We start from the raw sequence: 25,937 nt of genomic DNA on the forward strand, positions 1-25,937 counted from the left end.
GTACAACAGAGATTGGCAAACTTTATCTGTTTTAAAGGGCCAGAAAGTTAATATTTTAGTCATTGTGGGTCACATGTTCTTTGCTGCAACTGTTCAACTCTGTCTTTGTAGCAGGAAAGCAGCAACAGACAATACACAAATGAATGGGCATGGCTGTGTTCCAAGACAACTTTATTGGACATCAAAGAGGGCATTAAAATTTGAATTTCATGTAATTTTTCTGTGCCACAAAATATTCATCTTTTGATTTTTTACAGGCATTTAAAATATAAACACCATTCTTAGCTTGCAGACCACACAAAAACAGGCAGTGGGCAGGATGTGTTTAGCTGTCATAGTTTCCCATCTAGAGGTGTAGAGCATAGTTAAGGACTTAGTTGGGTGGTTCAGAACCAATGATAAAGAAGTTTAAGGAAGCAAGAGAATCACTGGGACCCCTTTATAGAAAAGTCAAAACTTAAACTGAATCTAGAAGGTAGTAATGTAATTTGGACAACGAAGGAAAGAAAGAGGATATTTCTAGTCAACAACAGCATAATCCAAGAAATGAGTGGAGTGTGGTACATTAATGAGTGATGAGGTTATGCTGCATAGAGCAAAAGGTCCTTATTGTCCACCAGCTGTTGGGTATCCGTTGGGTACGTACGCTTGGCCATAAAGTTGAATAGATAAAATGTAAATATTGCTGCTTTTCTCTATCCTATCCTTGTAGAATTGCTTTTAGAAAAATATTGAACCTTCTTCTTCTAGCCTCCACAACTCCTAAATTCTCTTTCAGATTTTTCTTCTCTGTACTTCTTTGATCTATAGTCTGGATAATTTCCTCAAGTCTGTTTTCCGGTATCTAATTCTTGTTCACAGTTGTGTCTAATCTACTGTTTAATACTTCCACTGAGGTTGTAATATCCATGGCCATATATTATTTCTAGAATTCCATTTTTTAAAATCCTCTTTTCCTAGTTTCATACTGACTTCTTGAGTTATTATATCTTCATTTATCTCTTTAAACAAGTTAAACAGTCCTACTTTATAGGATAGTTTAGATTGTTTTATCTTCTCTGGGTTTTAGGGTACTAATTTTCTTGTTTGCTGCTCATGATGGTTTGTTTCTCTGGACAGTTGATAAGTTTGATAGTAAACTAATATACAATGGGGTTTTTACCTGAGAGACCCTTGTGCTCAGGCTTATGAAAGCATCTCTACAAAGTGGCTTTGCATTTGTCCTGCTAAGCCCACAGGAGTTTTGCCCATTCCATAACAGTTTCTACATTAATGTCTTAGCTTCTACACCACGTGGGTGGTAGAACTTTGAATCCCACAACCACAGGGGGTGCAGGCTTGAGTTTGATATCTTACGAGAGGTTATCTTCTAGAAGTGTCTTCTAGAGAATTTGTCAGATGGAAGCTCATGGTAAGGCTTTCTTTGTCCTCTAAGTACAGAAATGCTGAATAAAATAAAAGTTTTAAAATATGTGAAATACATTGGTAAACTCAAATCAAAGGGAAACCCTGAGTGATAGAGCAGAAAGCAATGATCCATAGACATATGAGAGCCCTGGACCTAAGGCAGGTGGCTGAAGTTGTAATACCACTGCTGGGACAGGAAATGAAGGTTCAGGCCTGTGCCAGGTAAGAAGCTAGAGGGACTAGAAAACTCCAATTGCTAGCCTAGGGAGGTGTCAAATTCTCTAGAAGTCGTTTTTATTTTTAAGATGAGGAAATAAAAATACATAAGGACTACTAAAAAAACGAAGATTTTTAGATGTGGATAGGCAGCATTATTCACAATAGCCAAGACTTGAAAACAACCAAAGTGCCCGTCAATGGATGAATGGGTAAAGAAGATGTGGTATATATACACAATAGAATACCGCTCAGGGACAAAAAGGATGAATTTTGGCATTTGTGACAACATGGATGAACCTTGAGGGTATTATGCTAAGTGAAGTCAATCAGATGGAGAAAGTCAAATACCATATGATTTCACTCATAAGTGGAAGATCAAAACAACAACAACAAACAAACACATAGGCACAGAGATTAGATTGGTGGTTACCAGAGGGGAAGGGGAGAGAGGAGAGGGAGAAAAGGGCGACAGGGCACATGTGTACAGTGATGGATGGTAACTAGTCTTTGGGCCCTAAATATGATGTAGTCTACACAGAAATCGAAATATGGTGTACACCTGAAATTTATATAATATTATAAACCAATGTTACCTCAATTTAAAAAATGTGGATAGAAAAAGTGTGAAGATTCTAAAAAGGAAAATAAGATCCCTCCAGAGACACAGAGGATTGAGAGTTCTCTGTATACAGATGTTTTGTTTGTTTTTCAACTTTTTATTTTAAAATAATTTTCTATTTACAGATTTGCAAAGATAGTAAAGAGTTGCCATATACCCTTGACCCAGCTTCCCCCAAGGTTAGCATCTTATATAACTATGGTGCAATGATCAAAAGTAAGAAATTAACATTGGTACAATACCATTAACTAAATTACAGACTTTATTCAGATTTCACCAGTTTCCACTAATGTCCTTTCTTCCATTCCAAGGTCCAATTCAGGGTTCCACATTACATTTAGTTGTTGTGTCTCTTTAGTCTCCTCCAATCTATGACAGTTCCGCAGTTATCCGTCTTTCATGACCTTGACACTCTCCATGAGTGCTGGTCAAGTATTTTGTAAAGTGTCTCTCAAGTTGCATTTGTTTGGTGGTTTCTCAGCTTTCACTTTAAGGTTAAAGTCCCCCACAAAGCATCCTACCTGTTCCCTGCCCCCTTACCTCGCTATTCTGTCGTCAGAAACACAGGAATCTTCCAGCCCGATATCCTTATTGTCCTGGACTAACCAAATTCCTAACTCAGACCAAATTGCAGTAAACGTAGTCACAACCAACAAATTCAGCCCTATGGACTTTAGACCTGCATCCCTTCAACTGAAATGTTTTCCTTTCCTCTCTCAGGCCCAAAGCCCACTCATCTTTCTAAAGTCAGAGCAAGTCATGCCTTTTCTTTGAACTTTTTCCCAAAATCTCAGCCTACATTTATCATTTGTTTTTTATAAATACCATGGTCTTATCTCTCCAGGTAATTTAGTGTTTGGCCTATATTCTTTAAAATATTCTTCTGTTTGTTTCATATTATTTAATTCCCAACAACACTGTAGCTCCTTTAGGTCTGAGGCCATACCTCATACTCTCTGATATCCTCAGTGATTAGTAATATCTAAATATCTAATAGACAGTCAATAGATATATGTCAGTTTAACATTCATATCAACAAATCAACCCCATAGTGAGTCATCAAAGAAATAGTTGAGCACTGGGGAGATTCCAGGAGCTATCTTATCTATGCAGGAATGTTACAAACTACTCCTTAAGATATAAAGTTAGAACAGCTACGCAAATTGATTATGGCTTTGATGATATTCCAAGAAAATGTAGCCCTGAGCCAGGGCAATTCTTATTTCTCAGGAGGAAATAATTCATCAGGATATTTATGGCTTATCTATTAATAAAGTAAGTCACTATAATATTTTACAAGACCTATCTTGCTTTGCTTTAACACAACTATCTGGTCTATTTCCATTTTTAAAATCAACTACGTCTTACAGAATTGTTAACATATAAAGCTGTCAAATTTTCAAAGGACAAGTGGGAGAGTATTAATGGAACTTATTGGTTTTTTAAAAGATAAATATTTTTAGTTATTAAAAACAAAACATACTTGTTGAAAGAAATCAATAAATATAAACAAAAAAGAAAATAATCTCATAATCCCAACACACAGAAACAGACACCAATAACATTTTTCCAGTTTTATTGAGACATAATTGACCTGTTAACATTTTATTGTATGACAGACCATATGTATATATATTACGTATGTGATCATTTTAGACAAACTGTTTTCTAGCTTACTTTTTCCACTTAATGTTTTGTATTTCTCACATCATTAAATATTTTCTATATGATTTCTATGTGATGGTAAATGGAATTTTATAGATTGGATGTATTATAATTTATTAAACTAGCATCTATGTTTAGACATTAGGATGTTTCCAATTTTCCCCTAATATATCTCATGCCACAATGAACAGTCTCATGCTTAATTGTGAACATATCTGTATTTCTGTAGCATAAATTTCTAAAAGTGAATATCTCTGTTTGAATGGTTATACACAGTTCAAGGTTTTTCTGTTTTTTAAATGGCTATTGCACAACTGTTGTGCCAATTTACCATCTCAATCAGTGGTAGTTCAAGCAACTTTCAAATAATATATCATTTCATATTTTTAAAGGAACCCTGCTCACCTCTAGAGAATCTCTAAAAAAATGATGACATAAAGCTACATTTTTTTTTCTATTATGGGAGTGCCCTTTTTCCTGCAACTTTGATAAATTTTTTAATATTTCGCTTCCTGATATAAAAAATGCAAAACAACACGCATTATTTAGAGTGAGTTACAAAGAAAGTACAAAATCATCTGAAATAAAAGAAAGTGCAAGGTGGACCAGCCTAATGGCATAGTGGTTAAGTTCACGCGTTCTGCTTTGGTGGCACAGGGTTCACTGGTTCGGATCCTGGGTGTGGACCTATGCTGTGGCAGGTGTCGCACATATAAAGTACAGCAAGATGCACACAGATGTTAGTTCAGGGCTAATCTTCCTCCGCAAAAAAACGTGCAAGGGAGCACGGCTGCAACTAAGAAGAAAAATGAGATTTATTAGGCTCCTATTTATAAATCTGTTGCCAAGACCAATTATTTTTTAAAACGTTTTCTTGCTTTCTTTGGTATTATTCATATATTTGCATGAAAGATAATATTTTGTACTTTTATTTCAGATTCACCAATTTTTCTTATAAAAAAGAATCAGGCTCAGTCAACACTTCTGTGGGCACAAACAATTGTCACATTTAGAATAAGAAATTTCTCAGTAGAAATGTGATCATTTGTTATTTATTGGTACTTACTTATACACTCACCACTGCACAAAGAATTTGAGACAAGTATATTTATATTTCAAATGACAAAAAATAAATAAATAAAATAGGGGCAGTCTCCATGGCTGGGCAGTTAAGTTCGTGCGCTCTGCTGCGGTGGCCCAGGGTTCGGATCCTGGGTGCGGACATGGCACCACTCGTCAGGCAACGTTGAGGTGGCGTCCCACATCCCACAACTAGAAGGACCTGCAGCTAAGATATACAACTATGTACAGGGGGTTTTGGGGAGATAAAGCAGAAAAAGAAAAAAAAAGACCAGTAGGGCCAAGAAAAAGGGAACTACAAATACTTCAACATGAAAGCTCTGCTTGAACTTCAAATTTGGTTTCATGAAATGTTCTTTCCTGTTTGAGACATAAGTCTTTGTTGATAATACACATATCAGATTTATTTCATGTAAAACAGCTAATAATTTCCAATTTTTAATTTTTATTTCAAGAGAAAAGTAAGCACAAGTACTTAAAGAAAGAAGTAGCTGATACAAACACTTTCCCGTATCTATAGATGAAAATCAGAAGAGCAATGGAGGCTATGATTACCTTCAAACAATTGAACAGTTTTAGAAACCAGTCCACTTTCCTCTTCAAAGATCTGAAACACAGAGGATGAAATCGACCTGCATTTTTTCCCACTTTCCACTCACCTAACATCCATCCTGGGTGACTAAATCTCTACAAGCCTGCTTTAAATTGAACAGTCCTTTTTTTTTTTTTTTTTTTTTGAGGAAGATTACCCCTGAGCTAACTACTGCCAATCCTCCTCTTTTTGCTGAGGACGACTGGCCCTGAGCTAACATCCATGCCCATCTTCCTCTACTTTATACGTAGGATGCCTACCACAGCATGGCTTTTGCCAAGCGGTGCCATGTCCGCACAGGGGAACCCCAGGCCTCCGAGAAGCGTTATGTGTGAACTTAACCACTGCGCCACCGGGTTGGCCTCTAATACTGTATTCTTAAAGTGTAAAGGAGACGAAGTTGGGGTCTAGGAAAAAAGAAACACTCTATTGATCCCCGAAGAGACATTAAGAATGCCAATGATCCCATCAACAGTCTGTTTGGCAGTGGCGAAAGTGCAAGTAAAAGCTATTACTAATTAGGACTGTGCCCAGCAGGAAGCAGGAATCTGCACACAGGATCTCATTTCGCTATTTGCGATATTATTTATATTTTCTACAAATTGGATAACATATATCGATAAGACAAGCAACACAGCTTCTTATACAAAGAAATATTGAATAAAAGAACTGGTAAGTGATTAGCAAAGTGGTCTACTTCGGTCAAATGCATCCCAATATTTATAAATGATGTATACGATTTCCAGGGGGCCTACAGGAGCACTGAGCAAGCATTCTAGAAAAATGTCTCACTGTTTCAATGGTAAGAGAGTGGTTCTGTAAATGCATGTAACATCCTGGAAACTCCTAATAATGTGGTGGTAAAAACAGGCACACACACACGCATAATGCTTTATTCTCGTCGTTATGCTCCAAATTCTAAAAATATATGTTTTTTGACTGGCATGAGTTGTCTCTATACCAGCAAATTACCTGTTTTTCAAACTTAAATTTTTGGAAGAGCTTTTTGTAGATTAAGAGTATGTACTGAAAAAATGATATACTATTTTCCAGGAACCATAATCATTAGAAACTTTTGGAGGAGGGAAGAGATTCGTTTAAATTGGCACTACAACTCAATAATTCTGACAGTAAACTCTTAACAGAAAATGTTGACTTTTGCTTCTCTAGTGAAAGGGTATGACTAGGTAAAATGACTCTTATTTGGGTCTTCAAATCAAACTTCAAAAATAGCTTCACTTATCTACAGCGAATGGCTGGATAGTCCATCTTTCATGCCATCTTTTTTTTTGTTTTCTTAAAGATTGGCACCTAGGCTAACAACTGTTGCCAATCTTCTTCTTTTTTTTTTTTTTTAAGGATTGACACCTGGGTAACAACTGTTGCCAATCTTTTTTTTCTTTTTTTTTTTTCTCCTTTATCTCCCCAACCCCGCCCTGTACACAGTTGTATATCTTAGTTATAGGTCCTTCTAGTTGTGGGATGTGGGACGCCACCTCAACGTGGCCTGACGAGTGGTGCCATGTCCGCGCCCAGGATCCGAACCCTGGAGTGCCGCAGCGGAGCGCACGAACTTAACCACTCCGCCACGGAGCCGGCCCCTCATGCCATCTTAATGTGTGAAATAATGCCATATTTTGATGAATGTATTTCTTCTTTGTTTAACTTGTTTATTTTATTTCTGGTCTTACAGAAGGACTGTGCATTTCTTATGTTTCTTTAAACCTCTGACCAGTAAGCACTTTCCTTATGGTTACTGGGCCGAGCAAGGAGGAAATACCTCAGACAGGGCCCTGACTCTTCCTACTCAGAGACCAGCAGCAGGGCATCACCTGGGAACTTGTCAGAAAATGAGAATATAGGTCCCCAACCTAAACCTACTGAATGGGACTCTGCTCTGTAACAAGATCCCCAAGTGATGCAAACTCTAATTAAAGTTTGAGGAGCACTGCCCTAGAGCACATTGACTCTTCCTTCTTCAGGGATTTTTCTGCCTGGCTATTCTTCCATTTAGAAAGAGATGTAGCATGTAAGCCATGGCCCATTTTCAGATAGACGTGAAACAAAGGTAATATTTTAAATTTATATGAATCTACTTTCTATGTATATGACCTCCTTCGTTGTCTGAAGATATCCACTTTCAGGTTGGGGGGATTAGTTTTGTTACAGCAAAATTGTAAAGAAAAAGGGAGAGAGTTAATGTTCAGCCTACAACATCCAGAATAAAATTTTTTATTCTGTAAAAGATAAAAGACTTGAAAGCCAAACTTTGTCAAGAGGAAAACATTTTCTACCATCCCTATCATTCCCCCTTTCATCATATCATGAAGAACACAGTTCTTTCCATAGAATAGAAAAGATACCTATGCACCTATTACCTAAGCCGTGAATTCTTCCCTTCATTAGTTTTATTTGGAAAAATTGTATACTAACAGAAGAGTTGCAAAAACAGTACAGAGAGTTCTCATGTACCCTCCACCCAGCTTCACACAATTTTAACATTTTACATAAACATGATACAGTGATCAAAATTAAGAAATTAATATTGGTTCAATACTCAGACTTTACTTGGATTTCCACAGCTTTTTATTAATTTCCTTTCTTTTCCAGGGTCTAAGCCATGATATCATATCTCCTCCAAGCTATGATCATTTCTTGGTCTTTCCTTGTCTTTCATGATTTCGACAGTTCTGAAGAGAATTGGGTAGATATTTTATAGAATGTCCTTCAATCTGAGTTTATCTAATGCTTCTTATGACTAGACTAAATTTACAGGTTTGGGGGAAGAATACCAGAAAGGTGATGTTAGGCTATGAATTTGTATCCTTAATGTATAAGGATAAGCTGTGGAGGAAATAAAAAGCCTGAAGTTCGCTCCTTCTGGTCCCAAGAGATGGTAGGGAGAGAAGGGAGACAGAAGTAGGGCAAGTAGATAAGATATTAGGGTTCTAGTTTCCAATATCTCTTCCACACACACCTTTTTGGGGCCAATTCTCAGGGGAAGAGCAGTTTTGTAACCTCTAGATAGGTATAGGGTGACAGGGGGTCACTGGGTGAGTGGCTCACTTTCCCAGATTTAGCCTCTAGGCAGTGATGTGCTGGAAAATGTTTAACAACTGGATTGTGTGGAGAGGTGGAGGGGAGGGGAGGTGGAGCCCTGATTTATAATGTTTGTTCATTTACATAGTGTAAGAACTCCTACCTTGGCCAATTTGAAGCTATCGACTTGACATTACTGAACAGAGTTGGGAAGAACTGTGTGGTGGTACACTATTATAAAGAATTTCCAACACACACATGTAGTGAACATAAAACATAGTAAAATAAATAGGAAGTGATGATTTTGAGTATTAATTATCTTTGCTTTTAATATAATTTGTTTAAATATATATTAATTTTTAATAATGGCTGTGTTTAACAACTAAAGTGCAAAATTCCTGAAAAATTAACAATTGGCTAAATTACAAGCTCCCTCCACTGCTTCTAGGGGATTCTGACCGTTTGGCTCAGCACCGCATTCCATGTGGCTGAGAAGCAATGGTATAGGGGCAGCAGCAGAAGGTGGGTAGATGCATAGGACCTTGAAAGCATTTCTGTCTCCTCGTGGCCTTTGTGTGGGAAGCAGGAGTCTCCGGAGTTTCTCACTTCCCCAGTAAGACTGCTGATGGACTAGCAGAGGTCTGAGAGCAGGGAAAGAGGCCATGGGGGATGGAACTGTGATGCTAGGGGAAATGTTCAGGGCTATGGCAGCAGTAGTGAGGGCTGGCACACGTCATCCCAAAAGATCAGATGGGCCCTAGTCACATTTCAGTGGTCCCAATTCTAGGAAGAAGCTGAATCCAGCCCTTCTTACAGAGGAGATCACTGAGTATCCAGAAGCAGTGCAAGATCCAAGGGTGCCACAAGAATACAATCAGACCCCCCTCTTATACCTAGATACTATCTTGGGAAAGAGAAGGAAGAGGGAGGTGGAGAATCTGAGAAAGACTGAGTCATCTAAAACAGTTACTCAAAATGCGGTCCCTGGACCAGCGCCAGTCCAGAAACTATTACTGGTCTGAGGTGAGATAAACAGAGGTGTGTGTTCGTATTTAGAAATTTTTATCATAAATTGACACTGCCATGACATCCTAGCATGTGATCAGTGGACTCATCTTGTTGAACAAGATATAGACCAGTTCCGGTGTGTTGAACTGGCATGACGAGCTGCTTGTGGCACAAGTCATATGCAGGAAGACCATGTTTTTGATTCTCAAGTTGAAAGCATTGATCTAAAGGACTTTTGAAACCATCCCCTTTGGATGGGAATAAAATGCTGACTAGCTTGAATCAGAGGTCGTCAAAGCGTGTTCCTTGGACCAACATATCAGCATCACCCAGAAACTCCTTAGAAATGCAAATTCTGTCTCCACCCCATGTACTGAATCAGAAACCCTGGGGGTGAGCCTCTCAGTCTGTGTTTTTACATGCCCTCTAGGTGATTCTGCATGTTTGAGTTGAAGAACCACTGTTTAAAATGTTTAAACTGAAAGAATTATGTTCGAGCTGGAGGAAAATGAAACACTATTAATTAAGTGCAAATTATTCCTGCTAGAACGCAAAGCTGGAGTCCATGAAGACCAGACCAGGAAGAGAAAAAGGAAGAAAACTAAACTTTCCTTGTGAATCTGAGTGACACGCAAGAGAGTGAGGCCAAGATGTTAAAGCCATAGACTTTCACTGGGTGATCGTTTTTTATTTTTTTCGACAAGCTTACTCATAGTGTTGTGGCTCCACATTTCCAAGCATAACTCACTCGCTTCCCAGCCTACATCAGCTTGTTTTTACCAAAGCAGGGTCACAGTAATAGGAACAGAAGAGCATTTCTCTAGCTTTCCTCTCACCACACAATGGCTGGATTTCTGCTTTCCTCACATTCTCTACAACTATCACTATTAATAGTTCAGGGGCCTATCTCGGCTACTTTGCGTCATCCGTTGTTTTCCCTCTCTGCTCTCTATTCCCGGTACCCTAGTATATAATCTTCCCTGATGCTGCTTCTGTTCCTTCCCAGGTAAAGTTGATGTGATTTTGGCTTGGAATTTGGCCAACCGGGACGTTAGCCATCTCACAGCCAAGAAATGCTCTCTGCTCTCCATCAGAGCTACATTTTCTTACTGGGGACGCCACGAGGGGCTTACTGGATCTTCTAAGGTCATCTTTCTCAAACTGATGTGCGTACAAATCGCCTGGGGCTCTTGTTGACACGTAGGTCTGATCCTGCAGGTCTAGGGTGGGCCCGAGGAGCTGCATTTCTAACAACTTCCCTGTGATGCTGACGTTGCCAGTCCACAGACAATATTTTGAGAAACAAAATAGAGAGGTGACTTTTCTACTCTTACCATGTCTTCTCCCTAGGTCTGGAACACAAGGGAAGGAGTGTAGTCATAGGGTGGCCCACTGTCCTGATTGACAGGGACTGTCCTGAACATCCTGTGTCCTGGGAAATCCTACAGTCCTGGGCAAACCCAGAGGATTGGTCATCCCAGCAGTCCCAAACCACTCTGAACAGTCCTCATCCCGTTTCTCTCCCACTCCCTCCGCAACTGATCCTTGTGTCTTTGCATCTTGACTCTTCCCTCCCTTAAGATAAATATTTTCCCTTGAGGCTCTTCATTTCTCCTCCACACATGCCTTCCTTCCCCTTTGGCCGACCTGTCTCCATCAGCCCTAAAGATAGAGCAGTGTTTGCACTCAGTTAGTTAGTCTAGTCTTAGGAAGAGCTGCCCATTTAACTTGGTTTGGAAGGTTCCACTTAATGTTTCCACACGATTGGTCAGGACTAAGAGGCCTCTCTGAGACGAGTTGGGCCCACATGCAACAGTCCACTCACGTACTTTCACGTAAACATTCTCATCTCGCCTGGTCCCTGCAGACCAAGCAGGGTTCCCAGTGCCTCCGAGTAATGCGTGCTCTGCTTTGCCTCTTAGGTGACAATGTGGGTACCATCTGAGATTAGGAAAAACCAAAATCTTCAATCTGGGGCTTCACAAATACAATGTGCTTTCCAGTATTTCCAACTGTCCTTCCTATGCTGAAGCCATAAGTTCTTTTAGGCACAGCTTTATGTTTCATCATCCTAGAAACACAGCTCTGGTTACATCCATCCACCACTAAAAACCTTCATTAACACTGATTCTACAACAGAATAATTTCTAAATTCCTCATGATAGTACAAAGTCACGGTTCTCAAACTTCACTATGCATCAGAATGCCCTAAAGGGATTTCTATAACACAGATTGCTGGCCCCATCCCTGAGTTGCAGATTCAGTAGGCTTGAGGAGGGGCCCAGAAACTTGCATTTCTAGCAAGTTCCCAGGTGATACTGAGGCTGCTGGTCCACAGGCCACACTGAGAATCACTGGCCTAGTGGACTCATCCCATCTAGCCACTTCCCACACTCAGCTGTGGTACATGTTTTCAAAGGTAACCCTTTATGCCTTGTTCATATCATTTGCTTTCCTCCTCTGTGCATTTGTTTTATTTCATTCATTTATTTACTCACTCATCATCTTGGCCTGCTGAGGCTGCAACAACAAAATACCATAGAGTGGGTGGCTGAAACAACAGACGTTTATTTCTCACGGTTCTGGAGGCTAGGAACTCCGAGATCAAGGTGCCGGCAGATTCAGTTCTTGGTGAGGCTTGCAGACGGCCACCTTCTCACTGTATCCTCACATGTTGGAGAGAGGAAGCGCTGATGTCTCTTACTCTTCTTGTGCGGGCACGAATTCCATCATGGGGCTCCACCCTCACGACTTCATCTAAACCTAATTACCTCCCAAAGTGGCCACCTCCTACCACCACCACACTGGGGGTAGAGGCCTCAACATATGAATTGGGGGGGGGGGACATAGACATTCAGTCCATAACACTTATGGATTCATTCGTTTGATCAATGGTTCATTATTTCATCACACTTTTTTCCCAGCTTTATTGAGATATAAGTGACAAAAGTTGTAAACATTTAAGGTTTACAATGCGATTTTTTAATATACTTCATCAAACATTTTTAAGAAGTCACTATGAATGGCCCTGTCAAGTACCCTCATGCAGTTTATGGTATAAAAGAGGAGAGAGAAAAATTACCCTTTTCATTTAGAGGGCTTTATGGTTTTCAAAGAGCTTCCACATGCATTTGATCTTCTCCAGAGCGCTGAAAGACCAACAGGGCAGAGATTATTTCACACGTTTCACAGATGAAGAAACTGAAGTCCAGGGAGAAGTAGTCCATCCAAGGTAATGCCGCCCCAGGTCTTTCCAGCCCCAGGTCAATTTTTTTCCACCCAATCACACTGCTTCAGTCTTGGCTCGTTGTATCCCCTCTCTGCCTGCTGTCTAAATTGTACCCCTTCTTTAAAGCCCAATGTAACACTACTTCCTCCATGAAGCCTTCTCTCATAAACCCTAGTCAAAATAATTTCTCCTTCTTAAAAACTAAGATAGTACTTTATTTCGCCTCTCTACTGGCATTTTAAAAAAAAATAACCTCCCTTTCTAGACCCCAATCTCCTTGAGAATAGGATCAATACTTTACTCTCCTTTTTGTCTCCCCAACACTCAGTTCTTAGCTTAGAGTAGATGCTCATTAAAGTGCTGAGAAATGAAAAAGGAATGAAGAATGGAGATGAAAAGATGTCACCTATTTTCTGAGTAGATGGTTATATACATATGATAATCAATGAAGAATATATTTGAGGATGAAAGCAGAGTTGTCTATCATCTCTTTACTTTCTATCTCCACAAACAGGGGTGGAGAGGACAAGCATTAATCGATTGCTGGGTGTGACGTGTTTCATGTTACAACATTTACCTTCCTAACTTAATAGGTAAATACTACTGCTCCCATTTTCAAGTGGAAATACTGAAGTCCAGAATTCTTAGAAACTCGTCCAAGTTCATACATGGATGGCATGTTAGAGAGGGGACCAAACCCAATTCCATCTAACTTTATGTGGCAACATGAACACATGAAATCATCTTCAGTTACCCTATGACCACAAGAGATTGTCCAGCATTTATCTATATAAGAAATCAGCTTATTGTAAAGTAATAATCTTGAGATCATCTTTTAGTAACAGTCTCTCATCTTATTATTGACTTGTCATTGATTCACCATTTGCTGGTTGAATCCTTAGATCCCATTTTCCAAAAGGGGAAAGGAATTTCATTATTACCGAACTGTTTTCTTGTTCTTCAATTGACCACTCATCACTAATTGTGAAATGCTGGCCTGTGACTTAGATGGTGAATCCGTCTTAACAAGTGGTATAGTGTTATAATAGAACACGCCTATTAGAAAAGAGAGTGTGAAAGATTTGGGGTAATCCTGGAACAAAGTAGGGGTCAGGGTAGATAAACTCAGAGATGCCTTCATGAATAACCTTAAAAGGAATAATAACTTTAGCAAAAATGGAATAAAGCAATTTCTTAGACATTTACCATGGTATAGAGCTGAGAATTATTAGGGAGTTTAATTAAAGTACATTGCCAGTGAATGTCATATGACCTTGCCAGAGGCAGATAAGAGACAGCACGAAGGAAATGGCTAACTCACCTAGGAGCGTTCACACGTGGGTTCTGTAGCTGAAGTATTACGAGAGCAGAGGCCCGCAACACCCTGAAAACCAAATAGACACATCAAAAGTGATTGTTCCAAAAAAAGGGATTCTTCTCACAAATGTATGAAACATCAATTTGTGTCCTTTCCTCTTACAAGTACTGCAATATTCCACCTAGCAAACACCTGTCAGTTTAATTGAACTGGTACGGGTTACCACAAGGTCATATCATTTCATTAGCCATCAAGACAGCTAACAATAAATCTTGGCATCCTTACAGATTTTTTTTCTTTTTTTTATAATTTCAATGAAACTGTTTCAGCTAATGAGGAAATTCTACCAAAATCTTCCAAACTTTTTGGGTCTGCCAGATGGAAAAAAGTTTCAAAGCATATAATCAGGCCTCCTGGGGTGCTCCATTCAGAAAAATCAAGTCACAAATGTCCTATTTCTTAAACAGCTTTCTATTGTTACTTAGCCTGTCAGATCAGATCAGGGAGCTCGTCGAAAGTCACACATCCAGGGAAGGGTGAAAATTGGAGAAGTAGATAAACATTTTCTCTAACTCAGTGCTGATGATGTTAATGTAATATTGGCTTCAATGGGCAGTTTCAGTCACTCGTGCACATGTCCTCGGAGATGTGACACAAGCAGGGACACCGAACTTCTTGAAAATAAAAACATATCAGAGATTTGATTTTTGTCACTGCTTCTTGAAAAGAGTACAGAAGTCCCCCCTGAATCAATGGTAGGGAGGTTCCTAGAAGTCTCTGCATTGGAGAATTCATGGTAAGGACAAAGTAAGATCTCTCTATAAAAACAAAACTTGTGGGGCTGGCCAGTTGCATAGTGGTTAAGTTTGCGTGCTCCACTTTGGCAGTCACAGGTTCGCAGGTTTGGATCCCGGGTGTGGACCTACACCCCACTCATCAAGCCATGTTGTGGAGGCATCCCACATACAAACAGAGGGCAATTGGCACAGATGTTAGCTCAGGGCCAATCTTCTTCACCCGTCCCCCCCCCCCCAAAAAAAGAAAAAGAAACTTGTTGCTAATGGGTATGGCTATCTCAGGACCAGCTGGAGGGAACTGTCATTGTATCTGGTCACTAAGGGAGATTTTTCTGTAAAATAACAATAATGATTCTAGATCATGCTTACATGTTTTCTAAATTCCAGACATTGTTCTAAATACACTTTAAGCATATTTAATCCTCATAGTCACCCCATGAGGTAGGTACCATAATTATACTCATTTTACAGGATAAACTTAGAAACTTAGGAACAAAACTTCAACAACTTGCCCAAGGTCATGCACCTAAGAAGTGGTAACACAGGCAGAATGGCTCCAGAGCCAGTGCTCTGGTCCAATATACTCAACTGCTTTTTTTCATAGAGAGAGAATGGTATATTTTTTTCACTAGAAGGAACACACAATAAAAATTTGAGAAATGGAAGAAAGGAAACTTTAGCACTACTAACCTCACGTAATTGTTGTTAGCCTTTGGGGATATTTGCTTTCAAACATATTTATATGCATATTTTTTGATTTGTTGTTGTTTTATGATTTTGAGTTTTTTCTCTTCACACTATATTAGAAGTATTTCCCATGTTGCTAAAAGTGTACATAATGCTTATTTTTAATACTTGCAGAATATTACATAGATGGAGTATACTGTACTTACTTAGCAAATCTCCAGTTGTTAGCTATTTAGGTTGCTTCCGACAGCCTAGAGCAGGTTCAAGCGTAGGCTGTGGAGCCAACAGCCTGGTTCAAATCCTTGCTCCTCTGCTCATTGGCTATGCAATCTTGAGAAAGATACTTGATCTGTCAGTGTTCCAGTTTTCTCATCTGTAAAATGAAGATATTAACAGCAACTATCTCCACTTCGTTGGGTTTTTGTGAGGATTAACTGCATTAATTGAAGAAAAGAACTTAAAACATCATCTGCACAAAGTTATTACTATTATAAATGTCTGTAATGAACATCTTCATACATAAAGCAATTCACAATAAAAAAATTATGTCCTTATAATATATTCTCAGAGATAAGAATATTGGGTCAAAAGATATAAAAGTTTTTGTTCTACTATCTGACTTACATTGCTAAGTATTTCCAAAAAGTGTTATACAGACTTATATGCCACTCGTTATGTAAGAAGAAACCATTTTTCAATGACCTCTTGCTGACTTTGGCTACTAACATTAAATTTCCTCTTGCTTTGGTCTTCCAGTTTATCAATCTGTTCTTCATCTTTTTCTAATCTGTTCTTAAACTCATCTATTGAGTTTTTAATTTCTATCAGTTTATTTCTCAGTTCCAGAATTTCTGTTTTTCATGATAGCTACCAGTAATCTGTTGCAATTCTCCATCTTCTCATCTAATTTCTTTAATTGACTAATCACAGATATTTTAAAGTCTGTTACTCCTGTATCTGGATCTCCTGTAGGTCTATTTTTGGTCATTTTATCTTGTCTGCTGGTATGCCTGGTAACTTTATTAAATGCCGCACATTGTGTGTGAAAAATCATAGAAATAATTTGAGCCTCTGGATGATCATATCTTTGTCAAATGATGTTTCACTTTTGCTTCTGACAGGCAGTTATGTATAGGGGATCTCTCTTGGATTCCCTGCTCTCTGGGTTCTTGGCCTTTCAAGTCCTCTCTACCTCAGAGCTCTGGTATGCCTTTAAATAAATATTTGCTAGATTTTATTCAGCTTTTCTACTTGCTTTCAGCGGATGAGTTGATCTAAATGAAAATAATCTGCAACAGCTGAGAGTAGAAGTCCTTGACACTAATTTAAAAATAATGGATTAAACCTAAGTATAACTTATTCTTGTTTTAGTGTATATTCATGTGATTATTAGTAAGACTGGATGTTTTTGTATGTTTGCAAATGTGTTATATTTCATCTTTTGTGAAATGTGATTCTATTCTTATCTCATGTATGAGTTCTCAGTTGCAGTGCTATTATGAGTTTGTATGATCTTCTGTGCAATAATCATATTAACCCTTTCTGTTATTACATTCAAATAATTGTACCTAGGCTACTGGTGGCTTGTTTTATTGCTGTTTTAATATAATCAAATCTATTTTATCTTTCACTTTGCAATTAGTTACAGTATTCTAAGCTTATAAAAACAAGTCCCTTTAGACTTCCTATGGTTTGAGTTTTGCTAATTTATTGCATGTGTATGATGAATGTGCAAATTGATTTTTTCCAAACTGTTAATCAGTCCACGTGTTGTAAAGTGTTTTCCCTCTCCATTGATTTGTGTCCTGCCATTATCAAATATTTCATTCTTTGAAATACTTCATTATATTCTCAAAATATAATTTATTTTGACCACATATTTAGCCTCATTAATCTATCTATTTTGGTGCCAGTATCACATGATTTTAATTATTATAACTTTATAATATATTTTAATATTTGATAAGACTGGTCTCTTCTCATTACTCTTCTTTCTCAAAACTGATTTTTACTTGCTATTCTTGCCTACTTTCTTTTCCGGATTTATTTCAAAATCAAGTTCCTCTCACTATTATCTCAAAATGTGAAAAACAAAAGAAAAACTATTAGATTTCCATTAAATCTACCTTTTGGAAAAAGTTAACAGTTAAAAAAATGTTATCTTTTAAAGCAGAAACTAGTCTTTTAATATTTTTATAGCTCCCAAAAAGTTCTTTAGGAGAACTTTAGCTATATCAAAAACAATCAAACAATAAAAATAAGGTCTTTTGATTATTTAACATTTTTTAGCTCCCCAAAAGTTTTATTTCACATATTTCTGTTTAAAATAAATCATACAGCTTTATACATTTTGTTGCTCTTATAAAATGAACCTCTTTTAAAAGTTTATATTTAAATGGTTGCTAATATTTAAAAATACTACTGATTTATTTAATATTCATATGTCTTTTAATTTTTACTCATTTATTGTCTATTCATATTTTTCTTGAGTCCCTTGGGCTTTGAGCTATAAAAAATATTTTTCCAATACACAAGGATAATGTTGTATCTTTTTCACTCTTTATACCTGTTCTTTCTTTAGTGTTTTATTACACTGATCAGGGCTTTTAAAATAACATTTAATAAGATTATTATGACCAAACCATCATACCAACTTCCATCCCCACCTGTTTTTAAACACATACATTTCTAGTATTTTTACATTAATTTTAATGCTGACTGTTAGTTGAAAATACTATCATGTTAGGGAAATATTTTATTTTTCCTTCTTTATCATTTTAACAGAAACAGCTATTAAATTTTATCCAATGCTTTTAAAAACAATCTATTAAAATAACAATTGACTTCTTTTTTTATTTAACCTACTGATATGATGTATTTCCCTAGTATAGTTTCTAATTTTGTAAACTTTTGCACTGTTTGGATACATATTATTTTCAATATTTTGCTGTGTTGAGTCCTATTGTATTAAAAGAACGGAATGTAAAAATTACCTTTTGCTTATTTAATGCATAATCTTTCAGTACCATTATTCTCTCACTAATACTATACTATTCATGATTATAAAATAGTTCTGTTGTCTTATTTACTTTTTTTGTGACAAAAATTCCTCTTTTATATTTATATTGCTATATTTGATTTAGATGTAAGCATGTTAGGCTGGAAAATCTTTGCCATTTAAAAAAATATTTCTATGTCATTTTTCTTTAAGTATGACTCTTGTAAGTACACCAAATCATAAGACTTTCATTGTAACTTAATGTGAAGATCTTTCCATTTGAATAGGAAAATTTAAGCCATTTATACTTGTCATAATTTTTAAGCTTGATTGGACTTATTTTATACTTTGTCCTTTTCAATAGTTTGTTATTGTTTCCTTTCCATTCTGCCTTTTGCATGGACTATGTTTTGTTTACTTTTATCTTCTACAGTTACTTATAACATAGATCGTTTGTTTCCAGTTCAACTAGTGCCTACATTTAATTATGCATAACTATCCTTAAATGCATTCTTATCTAATGATTTAAAAATAAAGCAACAACTTCTAATGCTTTTGTTTTCTACATTTCCTCATTCCACATTGTGACCATGAGTTACAAACTCTTCACTTAAAAATATGAAAATTTCTTCTTAAAGATTGTTTTATTGAAAACATTGGTCCTTTAGTAAAAAAAAATATCTAGCCATCAGCATCAATTCTTCACTCACTTCAATTTTCACTATACATTATTCATTTATTTCTTTGTCTTTGCCTTCAATGCTTAGCACTAATCATTTTTCCCAAAATGTCCTATCCTTGAGTTTTTATATTGTCTCACCTCTCAATGATCTGGAAGATATCTCTCTGCAATATTTTTCAGAAAATGTTTATATTTTCTGACACTTTTCAGATTTTAAAATGTTCCACTGTTGCTTTTACACATAAGCCAATAATCAGGTAGGCATAAAACTTGCAAAATCAAACTGGTTTCTCTTAAAATATGTAGAAATTTACCTGTGGTCTTAAAAAAGTTCTTGTTCTATATTAAAAAAATGAGGGTGATCTACAAAAGTATTTATATATATATTTTTCTTAGACAATTGCAGGAATTTTGTTTGCCCTAGAAATTTAAAAATTGACCAGCCTCTGACTAGGCATTTATCTCTATTTCCTAATTTTGTTCAAAAGAAATCTGTCAGTGCAACTTTTTCTTCACAAAGTTTTTCTTTTATAACTTTGATTTTTACTTCTGGTCCATCTGCTTTATTTTCAGGGGAACACTGATTATTTTATTCATAAGTTCAAGAAACATTTATTTAATACTAATAGTATATACTATGTGTTAAGTCCTCTGTTAGGGGTAAGGTTACAATAAGATTTTTATTGCTCTTAAGGAACTTATATTCTGAGTTAGAACTCCATAATTTATCCAATTTCCTCTTATCTTTTTAACTTTTATTCATCTCCTTTGGATGTTTAGACTACTTATGAAGTTTTTCTTCTGTATCTCTGATTTCTATTTCTGCAAAATAGAAATTTCACCTACTGAATTTTTCATTTAGTCACAATCTATTCTTATTTATATCTGTTCTTGCTTAATTAAAAACAATATAGTCTGTACTACTATATTGTAATAAATACATTTCTAAGAAGTCTCATATTATCAAAAGGTTATTATAAAAACAGTTATTTCAAGGAGAAAAGGGGCTAGGCGCTAAATAGTTTCAAATGCACAATAATAAGATAATTTTTACTCCAGTAATTTCACTAATAAATGTGCTTTACATCTCTGTTTTTAATTCAAATTACAACTAATAAATTGGTCTATCAAAACCAGTAAATATAATTCTCAACATTACTGACCAAGAAATGTAAGGTTTACAATGTAGTGAGACCAGATCTTAGACAAGGAGTTTTGAGAATCATAAAATAAAATATAAGACAGTTTGCTGTTATCCAGGGTAAAGAAAAGACTGTAACACCGATTGAGCAACCAGCCATGCAAACAGATCTATTCCAAATATGTTTGTGAAATAACTTCATCTCTACAGGTAGAACTTTTGTTCTAAATATGCCACGACGTTAAAACCAATAATAGCCAGGGGCCAGCCTGCTGTCATAGTGGTTAATTTCACACGCTCTGCTTCGGTGGCCTGGGGTTTGTGGATTCGAATCCTGGGTGTGGACCTACACACTGCTCATCAAGCCATGCTGTGGTGGCATCCTACATACAAAATAGAGGAAGATGGGCACAGATGTTAGCTCAGAAAGAGTCTTCCTTACCAAAAAACCCCTAATAATAGCCAGTACAATGCAAATAATGTATCTTAATGTATCCATGGTGTTCTCTTCAATGCCATCAATAAAACCATGGGAAGTAGGAGAAATGTTTGAACTCTCATGCGGAAACAACGAGAGTTTCTAGTACACTTCATGTATTGGAATATGTCATTCTTTCATCTCCAAAAACTCCAAGGAGACCCAATGAAGTAGGAGCCCAAGAGGAAAAACCCTCACACCCTCACTGTGCTTCCACGAAATTCCTCTTTTCCTGTAAGCTTGCAGAGTCAGCTTTTAGCACTTACAATGACAGCAAAGGAGAAAACAAAGAAAACATTTTTGTGATGCTCATATATTTCAAGTCACTGGTGCACAAGTCCCAAGAAGCCATCAAAGGGAAATCTTTTACATTTGACTGCTAAAATGTAGAAATGCAATCTGGCCAGGAGTAACTTTTACTCTGCTAGCATAGAAAATTCCCAAGGTATGTCAGGGCCAGCAATACAGAAGGCCACGAGAGCGTGTTAGAGAACAAATTGGAATTGATGAGGCAGATCTTTCATTCCTTCCAGTATCTGGAATAAGCTCATTTCTTATATTTTTATTGTTGATGCATACAATTCTTTTTCAGATGGTTCTAAGGCTGTTTAATAAGTTATTTGGTGGAAGAGCATTCATATACTGCGAGTCATTTGGTGTCTTCCCAGAAGTCCTCTAAATTGGAATCTTAAAATATGCATATTGGGATGAAAAAACAACTTAAAAACAGTTTTGTTAAATGTCTATTTTTTTAACTCAGTGAATGATTTTAAAAATTAACTTCATTGTTTTTTAATTTACCATCTGTTAACTCAATAAATATGAGTTCTTAAAGTTAACCTAATTGTCTTGGAATTTGCTGTTTTTGAAGCTGATTAAAGTTATTTAAATTAATTTTATTGTATATTCAGACTAGAACAAAGCAGTCTGCATTGGGATAGATCTTGGCTGATAATTTACAAATAAATATGCCCATTTTTAAAATGGACTAATTTTGTTTACAGCTCTTAATACATATAAATCAACTTGTAAAGAGGCAGAGATGTTGATATTAGAGAATCAAAGAAATAGTATATCAATACACCAAAACTTATAGTTATTAAAAACTATGTATAGGGACTGGCCTCATGGCCGAGTGGTTAAGTTTGCGCGCTCTACTACGATGGCCCAGAGTTTTGCTGGTTCAGATCCTGGGTGCGGACATGACACCACTCATCAGGCCATGCTGAGGTGGTGTCCCACATAGCACAACCAGAGGCACTCACAACTAGAATATACAACTATGTACCTATGTACTGGGGGGCTTTGGGGAGAATAAAAAAAAAAAAACATTGGCAACATTTGTTAGCTCAGGTGCCAACCTTTAAAAAAAAAAAGGAAGAAGAAAAACGTACAAAATTTTTGTCAACTCCATCTTTTGTCTAATGAAGAGGAAATATAGAGAGCATATTAATTGGAATATAATTACTTTTTTACATTCCCATGGATGAAAGAAGCTGCTTTGTTTCTTTAAATGTTGTTCTGACTCTGGCCAGAGTTTATTGGACTAATAGTGGTCACTAGACCCAAATGGGACAATCAGACTCTTCTCTGAGAACTGCGACAGACAGAAAGATGGGCCTTCCTCTGGGTGGCTTGACTGTAACATCCTTGGCTCAAGTACAGCTGGCAACCGTGATCTGCTATGTAACTGAGGGAAGAGGGAGCTGGACCGCCTGGAACAAGAAAGACCAAGAAGAGATATGGAAAGAGAGGATTTACTGGTTCCCAATACTTCTGTTCCTGAGGCCCCACTGCACTGACTTTAGATTCCATGAAAATCCCCAGTGTGCTTTTCCCTTTTTGCTTAAGCTCACAGAGTCAGCGACTATCACTTACAAGTCAAAATAACTTGAACTAATGCAGGAGAGAGGAAATCTCCCTGGTGGTAATGATTGTTTAATCAGGGATTCCCAGGCTTTACTTAGTCCCTGTTTTCCTTTAGATGAGGATAAGTTTTTAATTTTAACATGTCATTTATTTATTTTTTCTTTTATGGTTATTGCTTTTATGGCTTATTTAAGAAAGCTCTGTCTATCTCCAAGTTATATTATGTTTTCCTCTAAAAGCTTTAGGATTTTAGCTTCTACATTTAGATCTATGTCCATATATCAAATGAATTTGTGCATATGGTGTGAGGTAGGGATCAGTGTAGTTTGTTTGTTTTCTATATGCATATCTAGTTAGTCTAGCACGACTTATTGAAAATGCTTTCTTTATCACATTGGGTTGCTTTGGCGAAGGTGAAAGTTAGGAAGGGGTATGCAGAGGCCATCTGAAACTAAAGTAATGACAATACTAAATTGAAGAGGTAGATATATTTTATTAATTTTATTAATGAGTTTAAGAGAATGATAGTAGCTTCTTCACTTAATAAAGGAAGGAGATAATAATTCTTTCATCAGAATTCACTTCTTTCATGAACTCACATGTAATGCACCTAAAACAAATCTGATGACTAACAGTCAACTCAGTTTTCTGTTCCATGCTGTTGCCAGCTTACCCCTTTCCATTGCCTGTATAATGTGCTCCAAACATTAAAAGGAGCCAGGGATGCTGAGATACAGGCTGGGACTGTATCCATTAGAGAGAACAGACTACATTTGCTCAAGAATATTAAATTAAAACCAAACTGATAACCAAGTCAAAGCAGGTTTCAACTGATGGTTGTGTTTGTTTGTTAGTCCCATTTCTTTTTATTACAATCGGAGTTTTTGCTGTCCTTTCATTTGCATAAACCACCTTCCAAGTTATCTCATAAGGATCCTAAAGTATGTTTGAGGTGACCTCAAAGTGTGAATGATTCTCAAAATCCATTGATCCCCAATGTACAATTCATAGATAATCTGCACATAAATCATCTTCATGGCACACATAGTAAATGCTTAATATTTGCCGAAAACACTGGGGTAAATGGATAACACAACTGGCTCAGGGACACTGACCATCTTAGGCCCTTTCGAGGCCCTCCTGGGTCACCTTGAAGGCTGAAGGCCTCTGTACCTTGGCACACTGGTTGTCATTTTGTAATATACCAATTGGCTCATTCTCATCGAAATATTTCTATAAAAATGTACAGTAGTGGATAAAAATCTATAGTTTTGGCTAATAAACATCCATTTTCCCTATTTCTGGAAAAATTACCCCCAATTTATCTTGGAGAACCACATCTCCCCCACCCCCAGCCTACATGATTTGGGTAGGGTAGCTGCACTCCCAAATTCACTTGGTGCATTTAACCCAAATGTGGGTTAAAGAACCATAGCCCCTGAGCAGGGTGATGAGTGCAGGCATGGGTACATGAAACAATGTGATCCAGTCACAGTCAGGTGTAGTTCTTCTGCTAGAAACTTTGAGAAAGAGGAACACTCTTTGTGTTGGGGTTTCTATGTCAGGAGAATAGAGGCCCAGAGGGACTAGCTTACTATAGTAAAGAGAAAACCAGACAGAGAGTGAAGTTAAAACAGAAGTTAACACAGAAGAAAGGAGAACCAAGAGATAGTTGGTGACATTATTTAAGCAGCTAGATCTAACTATGCATAAAGCAATCATTACACTGTATTTTCCAGTTTTTGCGTGTGAGTGTTGGGGGAGGAGGAGAAGAAGTGAAACAAAACCAAAAACAAATGGCTCATTTTTGAGTTGAATTTCTGCCCCTTTCAACCCAAATTTCCCAAATCCATGTGGATTGCTAGATCCCAGCTTGTGTCTACCAAATCTGAATTTATGGACATAGAGAAGGAATCTGCATTTTTAATAGGCATTCCATTTAATTCCTATACACACTAAAGTTTGAGATCTACTGATCCAACCCTCTTATTTTATGGCTGAGGAAACTGAGACTAATAAAGACTAGGTGTCTTTCCCAAGATCATATTTATTCTAGAAATGTGGGAATCATGAGTGAAAAGAACAAAGATCCCTGCCCTGGTGGATATAAACAAACTAGCTGGTTAGTGACAGAATCAGAACTAGAATTCAGTTTCACTCTCTTCTTCCTGATGACTTGATTTCCCCAAGGTCATGCTTTAATAATTTTCTTCCATATTCCAAAACATTCTTGGTCTAAAATGTGAACATTTACTAATGGCAAAGATTCTACATTTGGGCAACATTGATAGCATATAAAAATAGGAGGTGCTTTAATAACGTTAAGGTAAACATTACTAGTGTACGGTCTGGAATTTGCAAACATTTTCATCAAAGCAAAGAGGAGAGAAAGCAGCAGAAGGAAGTGAATGCAGTACCCACCCTTCCCCTCAAAGTGTCAGGTAGCCAAAAGGTCTTTGAAGACTGTTGTTTTTTGTTAAAAATTCATGCAAAATGTGGCATGTGATTTCACTGTATGGGTGACTGTTTTAATAGAAAATAAATTCTTCCAAAATCTTTAAGGAAAAAATAAATATTCCAGAAATAGAGGCCATACTTCTTCTCTGGCTTTGTGTGCGCCTGGTACACTAGCAAGTCACCCAGAGGTACTTGCTTCTACCCCACTGACATTCCAGTCATTTTCTATTCTTGTTTAGATTCCAGGATTTGTTTTCTAATAGGATAATAATGACAACAATAACATTAACAAAAGAAACAATTGTTAGTCTTTATTGAGTACTAACTGTGCATTTATTAACTCCAGGAAGTGGGTACAATAATTATCCCCATCATATGGATGAGGAAGTTGAGGCAGAAAACTAAGAGACTTGCTCAAGGTCATACAGGTAGTAAGTAGCTGAACCAAGAGTAGAATTCAGGCAGTTGGACACATAAGGCTGCTTTGTCTATATGTATTAATTTACTGTGAAGTTCACTTAAAATATTATAATTTGCTCATGCTGCTCCTTTGTATTCAAAACTCACGGAACACATAAAATAGCTGAATTTTATTGTGTATAAATTATACCTCAAGAAAGTTGAATAAAAAAATTAGAATTTGCAGAGCCAA

At 37.0% G+C, this 25,937-nt stretch overlaps 1 long non-coding RNA gene across 1 annotated transcript in view; it reads right to left on the reverse strand.

Moving 5' to 3' along the window:
- Positions 1 to 3,804: 3,804 nt before the first annotated feature.
- The window catches only part of LOC102147489 (homeobox protein Hox-D11), a 28,770-nt gene continuing 6,637 nt past the window's right edge, over positions 3,805 to 25,937 (reverse strand). Inside the window, exons 2-5 of the long non-coding RNA XR_288575.4 lie at positions 15,867 to 16,033; positions 14,180 to 14,242; positions 12,712 to 12,778; positions 3,805 to 4,706 (exon numbers count right to left, since the gene is read on the reverse strand). This is a non-coding gene — a long non-coding RNA (homeobox protein Hox-D11). The remainder of the gene's footprint in view (positions 4,707 to 12,711; positions 12,779 to 14,179; positions 14,243 to 15,866; positions 16,034 to 25,937) is intronic.

Source organism: Equus caballus, chromosome 16, assembly GCF_041296265.1.
Source record: "Equus caballus isolate H_3958 breed thoroughbred chromosome 16, TB-T2T, whole genome shotgun sequence".
NCBI lineage: Eukaryota > Metazoa > Chordata > Mammalia > Perissodactyla > Equidae > Equus > Equus caballus.